Genomic DNA, 8,023 nt, shown 5'->3' on the forward strand with positions numbered 1-8,023 from the left:
GCCGCACCCTCTTCCTTCACTGTTTCTCTGTCTCCTACCATCTCCCTCCCTCTCCCTGCCATCCTCCCCTCTCTTGGCCCTTCAGTGTGTCCACCCCCCAGATTATCTCTGAAGCTCCCAAGGAATAACTGTTTGGAAATTATTTATTCTGTGGCTAGCACTGGGGAAATGACCACAAGTCAGGAGATAAATTGGTACATGCTCACCACAGATGTAAATGGCTTCCAAGCCACCACTGCATAGCAGGAAGTTAGCACAAGAGGGCCTTTGGTAGGTAACTGGAATTTAAGCAAACACTTCTAGTGTCATCCCCCTTTCCCTATTTCACTGAAAAGAAAACTGGAACCTGAAGAAACAATTACTAGTCCCTAGCACAGTGGTCATTTGTGCAAGCATAAAAGAAGGGAGAAGCGGAGTAATGCTTTCACTTGGCCATCCAAATGCTTTCAAACAAGACCAGTTTAACAGCCTTCAAGAAAACCAACTTGATGTATTATGGGAAGGCACATAATTAAAGCCTATGATCATCATAACAGCCTGACTTTGACAGATGATCATTCCAGTAAAAAAAAAAAAGTCACAAATTTGTCCTTCATTCCCCCTTTCTGGTCAAAAGCCAATTGGAAAAGATTGGTCATCCTGATGTCTCTTTCCTTTTCTGTTCATTCCCTCCTTTCCTTTCTTTCCTTCTGGGCTTTGACATTGGACTGGGAGACTCGCTGGCTTGCCTCTTGTCCAGCCTTGTGGCCTTCACTCACCAAAGTCGAGGCAGGAGGTCCCGCAGCTGAGTCTTGAGCTGTTTCTGCCATAGTTTTTCTGGCAGATATTGCTCCTGCTATTGCCAAGCTCGAGTTGCTCTCTGCAGAAAGAGTGGCTGAAACCGCCATGGTAGATGTACACTCAGAGGTCTCTGTTGCAGCACATCCCACAGCCTTCTTAGCACTCTTTGAGGGCACAGTGGTGACACCCCAGAGGGCCACGCTGCTTCTGCTTCCTTCTGGGCAGCTGCTCCTGCTGTTGCTGTGTTCAGGATCTGCAGGCTTCAGATGCTGTCATGCTCTTGTCACCAGCTGAGGTGCCCTTTGCTGCCACCCTTGCTACTGCTGCAGATGCTGCCCCTTTGGCAGGCTGTGCAGGTTTGGGGGTGGACATGTCAGGCGTGCTAGTGGGATGCCGGGAGGTGTATTTGATCCCCTGCCCCTCAGCAACAGCAGCCAAGGATGCCACAGATGCCTCAGACACCACATGGATGCTCCTGATGCTGACTTGGTCTCGATCTCCCTTTCCATGAAAATCCAAAGTTGCTGTGCTCCTTCTGTTGTCTTCCTCAAACATGAGCATGCATATCATGACCCCAGAGAGAATAGTGTGGGTACTGCTGTTACTGTCCACTGGTGGTCGCAGGAGATAAAGTAGCTTTTCCCCATAGGTAAAGAGGTCTTCCCGGGCATCTAGAGGGAGACAGCTGCAAGTCGCAAGAATGGCCAGTGGGAAACTTTAGGCACAGCTGCTGTTTCTCTTGATTATGAACAGAGATTTTATAAACTTCAAGGGCAGGAGCCTGGTGAGCTCTAAAGCCTTGCTAGCCTTGCAGCCTTTCCCCTGGGTGGCCTAGGTGGTGTGTTCCTTGCAGCTGGTGGCGGGTTGGCTGGGAGCATGACTTTGGGGAGGGGGAGCCTGGGACTGGTGCATGTGAAGCTGGCATGATTTGGACGCATTTGTGCACAGTGATCACCTCTTCCCTTTTGGTGATCTGGATAAAGTTGCCCTTGAAGAGCAGGGTGTACTTGAACATACCATACTCCCCCTTGGGTAGCTGGCACTGCAGTTTCCCCATGGTGGCATTGAACATGCCCATGGCAGAGCCACTCTGCGCCAGGTAATATAGGGTACCAGAGCTTGTGTTGCAGCAGCAGCACTGGCAAGGCAGGTTGCGAGGTCTTCCTTGATCTTGTTGGCACGTGAGGGATCAGCAGTGCTCCAGGTCAGGGAGCCGGCTCCCCAGAAGGTCTCTCAACCCTGACTCACTCCACAGGTCTCCTTTATGCCTCAGAGCTTTCAGGAGGCTGGGGTGGAGTTGGGAACACAGTATTGCTAGGGTGTGGGGGAAGGGGAGGTGGGAGCACTGAGTACTGCTGGAGGCCAAAGAAGGTGTAGGGGATCTGGAGCTCAGACCAAATCTCTTCTAGTTTGTAGAGATGTGTGGTGGGCTCCAGAGAAGGAGCCTACTGCAGTCCTGGAGAGGAGGAGTAACCACTGCGCATACACCCCCGCACAGCCATATTCATCCTCTGTGGCCCTTTGTGAGCTGTCAGTGTCACATACTGCTTTGTCTTCGTTCCCCCAGCTGTCCCCTCAGGACAGGAACACCATCCTCTCCCCTTCCACCAAAAACCCCATTGCCCCTATAGAAGACAGGCTCACCCCGCCAGGGAGGCACACAGGTCAGTGACAAAATAAAGTGGGAAAATATTGTGCAGCTTCATTTTTCTTTTTGTCCCCCCAAATTCAAAAGATTCAGCAACTGAACAAAGGCCATAGGAATGCAAGATGATGGGACAGATTTGAACCATTTGAGTTCATGGTTTAATTTTATTGAATCACCCAGAAATGGCAGCCCTGGCCCTTACCCCATCCTTCCATAAAACCTCTAATAATAATATTTAAAGTGGCTTCTCCTAGGCACCATGCTGTCTATGTTCTCCACTATTGTCATAAGAGCCCATTGAGTTTGACATGTAGCAGTTTAGAACAACGTATACTAGGCATGCCTTCAAATACTGCCCCCACCACCTATTAGTTCTGCCCCTGTTTTGGAATAAAATGGTCAAAGCCATTGTTATCAAACAGCTATTGAAAAAGAGTAAGTTATCCAAGAGTCCAACATAATTCATTTTCCACAGTATTGGTTTTAATCAAAGTAAAATATTTCCCACATAGATTTGCCAAGCCCAAAAAATACCCCTTTTTTAAAAAAAAAAAATTTTGCATTTTGTTCAGGCAGACAGTCAAATTGCAAGCGCATTACCTTGATCCCATTGAAGCCTAGTTTTAAGCATTGTGGGTGAATGTATTTCATTTTTGCCCGTAGTCTTAGGGCATCATCCTTATTCTGGGTCACCAGTTTTCCTTCTGTTGTCTCAAATGAATGCCTGCAGTGTATACCAAGTATCCTCCATTGTAGCTTGCTCAGATCTTTAATGTATTACCCTTGCAATCGTTGTTCAGTCCTTACCTTACCAGCAGTTATTCTTTGATAGGCCTCGTGGAATCTCTCCCTGGCCTTGTGCACCTTTGCATTGAGCATAGGACCAGAAGGGGACCCCAAGGCAGATTTCCCGCATTCCTTCTGTGCAGCTCCCTCTTCTCTGGAATACTGTCTTAAAAATTCCAGCTACCTCAGTAACACAAACTCTTGTCTCCATTTCCTTCTTCCAGAATGACTGTTGCTTGCTGCTTGAGCTTCCATTTCATGGAGCTTAATTTGGAAAATGCTCCCAGGCAGAAAGCATGAATTCATATGGTCCTCATTTGTGTGCTTGCCTTTGCTCAAGGATCCTGGCTCTGTGACACCCGCCTGGTATCAGCTACTTTATACTCTTTGTCTGATTTTAGAGTTGTGTAGAGTAGGAGGGTGCTCTGGTTTGCTAATGCTGCCACTATGCAAAATACCAGAAATGGATTGGCTTTTATAAAGGGGGTTTATTTGGTTACAAAGTTGGGTCCTAAGGCCATAAAAGTGTCCAGACAAAAGCATCAACAATAGGGTATCTTCACTGAGGAACACTGCTGGCATCCGGAAAACCTCTGTCGGCTGGGGAGGCATATGGCTGGAATCTGCTCCAGGGTTCTGGTTTCAAAATGGCTTTCTCCCAAGATGTTACTCTCTAGGCATCTGGGGGTGTTCTCTTAGTTTCTCCCAGGCAAACTCTGGGCTAGTATCTCCAATGCATCAGCAAAAGTCTGCTTTAATGGCCGTCTCCAAAATGTCTCTCTTGGCTGTAGCACCAAGCTCTTTCTGTTTGAGCTCTTATAGGGCTCCAGCAAACTAATCAAGACCCACACTGAATGGGTGGGGCCACACCTTCATGGAAATAATCCAATCAGAATTATCACCTACAGTTGGTGTGGGTCACATCTTCATTGAAACAATCCAATCCAAAGGTTCCAAACTAATCAAGACTGAATATGTCTGCCCCTACAAGATTGCTTCAAAGAACATGGCATTTTGAGGGGACACAATACAGCCAGACTGGCACAGAGGGTAAATCTGATGCTAGCTTCTCTATCATTTCTAGGACTATAATTCAACCAACATTTTTCTATAGTACAGGGTTAGAATTCCAAGTAGAAAACAATATTGTTTACTGCTTCAATATCTGTGGTCGATTGAATCGTGTACCTCAACGAAAGTCATGTTTGTAATTTTAATGTGCATTTCTCTGGGTGTGAAGCCATTTGTAAAAAGGACACTTTGAAGATTTACTGGTTAAGATATGGACTTATTTGTGAATAGGAACTTCTAAGATCCTATTTAGGTGTGGCTAATTGAATCAGAGTGAGCCTTACTCGGTATTCCTGGAGGCCTTATAAATAGAGCCATAAGATTAGAACCTAGAAGCTGGAGGAAGCCACAGGAGGAGGCAAAGGACATCACAGGAGATGGAGGCAGAAGTTCAAGTCAAGAAACCCCAACGCTTGCGGCAAGCCAATGCCTTAACTGCGAACTCTGAGAGAAAGCATGGCCTTGATGAAGCCTTGCTCTGGAACTTCCGGCCTCTAAAAACTGTGAGCCAAAAAATTCTTGCTGTTTAAGCCAAACCACTGTGTGGTACTTTTCATAACACCCTGGCAAACTATCATAAAATGGAAGTTAAAGTCTTTTGCTTTCTACTTTTTGAGCATCACACCTTTTTTTTTTTTATTTGAGTCAATTTTCTACTACTTAGATATTTTACTTTTCCAGAAAAATTTATGCCTGTGGCAGTGTCATTTTAATTTTTACCTTGTCCTTTACTTTTTTTTTTTAAAGTACTTTACTTTTCTTAATTTGTCCTTTACTTTGGTCTAGTTAGCCAACTAAATTTAAATATAGTAACACCGAGTCCATTGTTTTCAGTTGTGAAAACACAGAATGAGATTTTCAAGTACAGGTGTGTCTACCACAGTGGAGACTTAACTAAAAGTTACCTAGCAATCCTTCTACATAGTACACATCTCTTAGTTCCATTGGACATAATTATCATGCAATTTGAGTCACAATTTCAAATGAGTCTTATTTTCTTGTTATATTGATGATTTATGAATCTGTGATTACTATTTTCATTGTTTGAGATATTCGTTCTACCTTTCTGGCTGGAGGTACAAGACCATACAGGAGATACCTATTTCCGACAAAGTGATGCTTTGAATATTTTGTTTTTTTCCTCCCTTTCAGATTTTTTTGTTGTTTTTTATTGTTATATTTTATAAAGAGAAAGACCTTAAGGAATGTTTCAAAAAGCACACGGACAAATTCAGAGTTTATTGATATTTAAAAGATGTGTTTGAGCCTGTTTAGTTTTTATAAATGAAAAATTTTAAATGGATTTTGGAAGATGGGCTTCAGTGGGGAGGAGGACAATTGTTACAGATAGTTCATTTAAGGTATTTTTTTATTCTTCTATGGTTGATTTACCAAGCAGAACACTTGAAGGATATTTTTATTAAAGCCACAAATAAAAATACACTTCACTTCTATCACCTTACTATACCAAAGAGGTTGGAGACTAAGTAGTCCATTTCTACTTCTAGAGCACCAAATATAACCAACAATTTCTTTTTCACCTGTGAAGAGTACTATAGGAGACTCTGAAAGAACAGAGAAACTAAGGATCAGAAGGTTTAAGAGTATCTAAAATTTAAATATTAAATCTTTCACACAAACTTTATCTCCTTAAAAGAAAGTTACTAAATAAGTTACATTTAAATGTCCTGTTTATATATTTTTTTTAAATACTTCTCATTTAAAAGAAAGTGGAAATTATTTAAAATATGAGGGGTAGGAGTAAAGGATTAGCTATATATCCCATTCAAATTACATTAAAACCCAAATATAAAATATAAACAGTAGTGAAATTTTCCTAAAAGAAAGCGAATGTTCACTAACCCCCACCTCCTCTCCAAGTAAGTAACTCACACTAAAGAGAAGAAATCTACACAGACCGAGAAATTTACAAGGACTTTCTCATTTTGATATAAGTAAAAAAATAAAAATAAATTTCATGTTGCCAAAATAACTAAGCATTTAGTGTTATATAGTTAGAATTATATAATTCTACCTTTATAGACTAGTCACCTAGGGGAAATAAGTTAGCACAATCATTTGAATTGGTTGCCTACATACTGGACAGGGCTTATTTCATTTTTTTTAGCTTCTTTGCACATGTAAAACCTGCCATAAGATGTCCTGTTTTGCCATGGACGATGCAACCATTTTTAGATTGACTTTGGCAAATCACACAAGGTTAATGGCATTAAGGGCAAAACTAGATGGCACACGTTTTTCTTTGTCTTGTGTTTCTTCCCTCTCAAACTCTCTGACATCTTCTTGACTGCTATAAATGATGCTACTAGAAGTTGATGGCTGAGAATAGTCCTCACTTTCTTGGGATTGGAAAGCTTGCAAGATTTTACCATCATTTTCGTCAACACTTGACTCTTCAGAGTCACTCGCTGTCATTTTTTTGCAATCAGGAACATTAAAGCCCTCTTATACATGTGTCGAGTTTTCTAGTTTGGCTTTCTCAGATATGTTCCCTTTATCCTTTCCTTTATCTTCAGGAAGCCAATTCTCACGAAGGCCCCAACATCTGTTGCAATGCAGTGGAAGGGGAGAATTCATTTCATTGTGTGGAGTACATTTCCAACAGTCAGCTAAGGAAATTTCAGGATCCTCTTCAAATGAATCTGTATCACTCTCCCCTGATGCATATACAGTAACTCGATACACCTCATCATCTTCATCTAAGAATTGTCCTTCTTCACTAAGGCTGTAATCTCTTCTGGAGCAATAGATTCAACTTTAAACTCTACACCGAATTGACCTGAAACTGAATCCTGATCCAACCAATCACCAGAATGTTCACTTATGCCAGCATCAATATCCAGATTTGATGAAGTCCCTGTCAATTCACTGCTTCTGCTTCTTTCACGGCATATCTCCCTTATTACACACGGAGCAAGGCTTTCATCAGAAGAAAGGGAAATGCTATCTGATTTGTGGTGCTTTCTTTGCCGTGCACCAGCTAATTCATCTGAACTTTCTTATGTCTCACTAATTGCTCTCCTTCTAGATGAGGTATTTGGTCTAGAAATCAAACTTGAGGATGAAGTTCTCTCTTCCTGCACTCTTTGCTCACGGCCATCTGCAAAATGACACGTTTTCACTCACAGATGTCTGATGGTTCCTGCTGATTGACCACTACCAAGTTTCTGTAGACCATTGTATGTATTTTCCTGTGCTCTTTCACAGAAAAGCTTGGCACTCCAAGCAAATGCCCTAGAAGATCATTTGAACAATATACAATATGTAGTTGCTGCTCATCATATAATCATTTAGCCATAATATGCTGGCCAAGAAAAAACATAGCCTCTTTCATTGTGTAAATGTCTTTTTGTATACCAACAGACGTCAACAACTTCAAAAGCAACGACTTTGGTCTAACCAGGGTCTCTTGTCCCAAAGCAGAAATCTGTGAGGCACTTACAGCCCCATCAGTAGATACAGACACGTTCGTTTTGCACATTTGCCTGGTTTAGTATAAAAAAAGCACTGTATGTCTGTGAGCACAGGTATCTCTAAATTGCCAGTGAATACAGCATGCGGGGGTTTTCGTGCCAGGAGCTGGGGTCTCTGGAGGCTCCCCTGTTGGTTCATGGGGCGCACAGAAACCCCAAGCGCTGGACCTCAACAGCCATTCCACTCACTCGGCCTAGGACGCTGGGGCACTCAAAGGAACTAGGTCTGGAGAAGGAGGCTCCA

At 42.7% G+C, this 8,023-nt stretch overlaps 1 pseudogene; it reads right to left on the bottom strand.

Moving 5' to 3' along the window:
- Positions 1-6,337: 6,337 nt before the first annotated feature.
- On the bottom strand, positions 6,338-7,787 carry LOC119515095 (annotated as a pseudogene).
- Between the last annotated feature and the right edge of the window lie 236 nt (positions 7,788-8,023).

The sequence above is a fragment of the Choloepus didactylus genome, chromosome 2 (genome assembly GCF_015220235.1).
Source record: "Choloepus didactylus isolate mChoDid1 chromosome 2, mChoDid1.pri, whole genome shotgun sequence".
Taxonomy (NCBI): Eukaryota; Metazoa; Chordata; class Mammalia; order Pilosa; family Megalonychidae; genus Choloepus; species Choloepus didactylus.